Below are 4,643 nucleotides of genomic sequence, written 5' to 3' on the forward strand. Positions count from 1 at the left end.
ACTTAGGTGTCATACCTGACTCCTTACCTTCGTCGATGTCCCAATTTTCAGAGTTGCGTTTAATTCTATCCAATAAATTCCATCTGAATTCAATAGTCTTCATCATAAAAGAGCCAGCACAAGAAGTATCGAGCATGGTGCGATTGTTTTCAGAAAGCCGGGCATAAAAACTTTGCATAATTATTTCTCTTGAGAGCTCATGATTGGGGCATGAATATAACATTGATTTAAGCCTCCCCCAAGCTTGAGCGATGATTTCTCCTTCACGAGGCCAGAAATTATATATATAATTGCGATCACGATGAACAAGATGCATAGGGTAATACTTTTGATGAAATTCCAGCTTCAATCTTTTATAGTCCCACGATCTCATATCATCACATAGCCTATACCATATCAATGCGTCTCCCTTCAAAGATAAAGGGAAGACCTTCTTCTAAGCAACATCATCGGGTATACCTGCAAGCTTAAATAATCCACAAACTTCATCCACATATATTAAGTGCTCATTAGGATGCTTTGTTCCATCTCCTGTAAAAGGATTAGCTAGCAGTTTTTCTATCATACCCGAAGGATACTCATAAGGAATTTCATTTTCAATAGGTTCAGTAGGTTGAGGAGCAACTCTTTACTCTACTGGACGGGGTGAAGATACCCCGAACAAGCCCCTCAGAGAATTACTTTCCATAGTAACAAGTGACAGTAAATTTCAGCACACTATATAAATTTTTCCTTACCAAATTCCACCTACCAAAGGCGCTACACTCCCCGGCAACGGCGCCAGAAAATAGTCTTGATGATCCACAAGTATAGGGGTCTATCTTAGTCCTTTCTATAAGTAAGAGTGTCGAACCCAACGAGGAGCAGAAGGAAATGATAAGCGGTTTTCAGCAAGGTATTCTCTGCAAGTACTGAAATAAGTGGTAACAGATAGTTTTGTGAAGGGATAAATTGTAACGAGCAACAAGTAACAAAAGTAAATAAAGTGCAGCAAGGTGGCCCAATCCTTTTGTAGCAAAGGACAAGCTGGAACAAACTCTTATAATAGGAAAAGCTCTCCCGAGGACACATAGGAATATCGTCAAGCTAGTTTTCATCACGTTCATATGATTCGTGTTCGATACTTTGATAATTTGATATGTGGGTGGACCGGTGCTTGGGTGCTGTTCTTACTTGAACAAGCATCCCACTTATGATTAACCTCTATTGCAAGCATCCGCAACTACAACAAAAGTATTAAGGTAAACCTAACCATAGCATGAAACATGTGGATCCAAATCAGCCCCTTACGAAGCAACGCATAAACTAGGGTTTAAGCTTCTGTCACTCTAGCAACCCATCATCTACTTATTACTTCCCAATGCCTTCCTCTAGGCCCAAATAATGGTGAAGTGTTATGTAGTCGACGTTCACATAACACCACTAGAGGCTAGACAACATACATCTTATCAAAATATCAAACGAATACCAAATTCACATGACTACTCATAGCAAGACTTCTCCCTTGTCCTCAGGAACGAACGTAATTACTCACAAAGCATATTCATGTTCATAATCAGAGGGGTAATAATATGCATATAGGATCTGAACATATGATCTTCCACCAATTAAACCAATTAGCATCAACTATAAGGAGTAATCAACACTACTAGCAACCTACTAGCACCAATCTCGGACTTTGAGACAAGAATTGGATACAAGAGATGAACTGGGGTTTGGAGATGAGATGGTGTTGGTGAAGATTTTGATGGAGATTGCCCTCTCCCGATGAGAGGAGCGTTGGTGATGACGATGGTGATGATTTCCCCCTCCCGGAGGGAAGTATCCCGGGCAGAACAGCTCTGCCGGAGCTCTAGATTGGATCCGCCAAGGTTCCACCTCGTGGCGGCGGAGTCTCGTCCCGAAAAGTTCCTCCTCATTTTATTCTCATCGAAAGACCTCATGTAGGAGAAGATGGGCATCGGAGAGCCACCAGGGGGCCCACGAGGTAGGGGGCGCGCCCTAGGGGGGCGCGCCCCCCACCCTCGTGAGAAGGGTGTGGGCCCCCTGGCCTTCATCTTTGGCGTGGATTTTTCTTTATTTCTTTTAAGACGTTCCGTGGAGTTTCAGGACTTTTGGAGTTGCGCAGAATAGGTCTCTAATATTTGCTCCTTTTCCAGACCAGAATTCCAGCTGCCGGCATTCTCCCTCTTTATGTAAACCTTGTAAAATAAGAGAAAATAGCCATAAGTATTGTGACATAAAGTGAAATAACAGTCCATAATGCGATAAATATCGATATAAAAGCATGATGCAGAATGGACGTATCACTGCCATCAGCATAGCTGAAGACGCCTGCTCCCCTTAGCTGCGGCATGATGTGGACGCACCACAGTACATAGTTCGTACGGGTGAGCTTCTCCGTGACCTGACTGTTGAGGCCGATCTGGGAGGAGCCGGAGGAAGACATGCTAAGCACTAATGGAGATTGGAGAAACTAGATGTATTGGAAGAAGGATGCTCTGATTACCATGTGCGATAGGCGGAAAGCGTCTTACCCTCGTATGAGGGGGCGCCATGCATGTTTATAGGCAGGGGCGCACATCCCTGATAGCGCATACAAGTTGTTGAGATTACATGCTTGGAGGAGAAGGGATAAGAGAGAATAAAGAGAGTTCGGTTTACAAGAGATAAGTATCATCTATGCAACCGAAAGCACTTAAACACCTATCTCTATCTATCCCTATGTCACGTACAATGTTGCGTTTAACAATCTTGAATCTTGGATCTAACACGACAGGTATTGACAGCCACACGTATGAGTTTTGCCAATACTCATCGAACGCTTCCTGCATCTCCATGACCAGAGTCACAATCTCTATGTGACCGTTTGATGCTTCTTCTTGCAGAACTGTCCTCACTTTCCATACCTCGCTGAAGTATACATTTGTTGTCGGAGATCTAGGGCTAGAAATTACTTCGATAACCTTGGTTTCATATCTGATGGAAATACCTACCGTCGTTGTGCTGCATCATCCCTTTCTCTTTGGGGAAATACCGACGTAGCTTCAAGCGACATCAATACGTCCATTTTGCATCATGTTTACCTACTGTTATTTATAATGTTTTTATGCATAATAATGCTTTTTGAAGTAATTCTAATGCCTTTTCTCTCATAATTTGCAAGGTTCACACAAAGAGGGAGAATTTCGGCAGCTGGAAATCTGGACCTGGAAAAGCTACATCAGACCACCTATTCTGCACAACTCCAAATGGGTTCAAACTCCACGAGGAATTTTTATTGAACAAATAAGAAATACTGGAGCAAATAACCACTGGAGGGGGGCCACCTGGTGAGCACAAGACACCAGGGCGTGCCTGGCCCCTCAGGTGCGTTCTGGTGGGTTGTGCTCAGCCCAGCCCACCTCCGGTGCCCATCTTCTGGTATATAAGTCATTTTGACCTAGAAAAAATAAGGAGAGGGCTTTCGGGACGGAGTGCCGCTGTCTCGAGGCGGAACTTGGGCAGGAGCATTTTTCCCCTCCGGCGGAGCGATTTCACCGGGGGAAGTTCCCTCCCGGAGGGGGAAATCATCGTCATCATCATCATCAACAACTCTCCCATCTTGAGGCGGGCAATCTCCATCAACATCTTCAACAGCACCATCTCATCTCAAATCCTAGTTCATCTCTTGTGTTCAATCTTTGTACCAAAACTATAGATTGGTGCTTATGGGTGACCAGTATAGTGTTGATTACATCTTGTAGTTGATTGCTATATGGTTTATTTGGTGGAAGATTATATGTTTAGATCCAATAAGCTATTTAATACCCCTCTGACTTGACCATGGTGATCATTTGTGAGTAGTTACTTTTGTTCTTGAGGTCACGGGAGAAATCTTGTTGCAAGTAATCATGTGAACTTGATATGTGTTCGATATTTTGATAGTATGTATGTTGTGATTCCCTTAGTGGTGTCATGTGAATGTCGACTACATGACACTTCACTATATTTGGGCCTAAGGGAATGCATTGTGGAGTAGTAATTAGATGATGGGTTGCGAGACTGACAGAAGATTAAACCCTAGTTTATGAGCTATCCCGTAAGGGACCGATTGGATCCAAAAGTTTAATGCTATGGTTAGAATTTATTCTTAATACTTTTCTCGTAGTTGTGGATGCTTGCGAGGGGGTTAATCATAAGTAGGAGGTATATTCAAGTAAGAACAACACCTAAGCTCCGATCCACCCACATATCAAATTATCAAAGTAGCAAAGACGAATCGAACCAACATGATGAAAGTGACTAGATGAAATTCCCGTGTACCCTCAAGACCGCTTTGCTTATTATAAGAGACCGTTTTAGCCTATCATTTGCCTCAAAAGGATTGGGCTACCTTGCTGCACTTTTGTTACTACTATTTTTATTTGCTCGTTACAAATTATCTCGCTATCAAACTACTCTGTTACTTACAATTTTAGCACTTGCAGACATTACCTTGCTGAAGACCACTTGTCATTTCATTCTGCTCCTCGTTGGGTTCGACACTCTTATTTATCGAAAAGGCTAAAATTAATCCCATATACTTGCGGGTCATCAGTGGCGCCGACCCTTCGTCAGGGATGACGGCCAGGTGGTGGGTCCTTGTGGCAGCGCTGGTGGCG

The sequence above is a fragment of the Triticum urartu genome, chromosome 2 (assembly GCF_003073215.2).
Source record: "Triticum urartu cultivar G1812 chromosome 2, Tu2.1, whole genome shotgun sequence".
In the NCBI taxonomy this organism is placed as follows: Eukaryota; Viridiplantae; Streptophyta; class Magnoliopsida; order Poales; family Poaceae; genus Triticum; species Triticum urartu.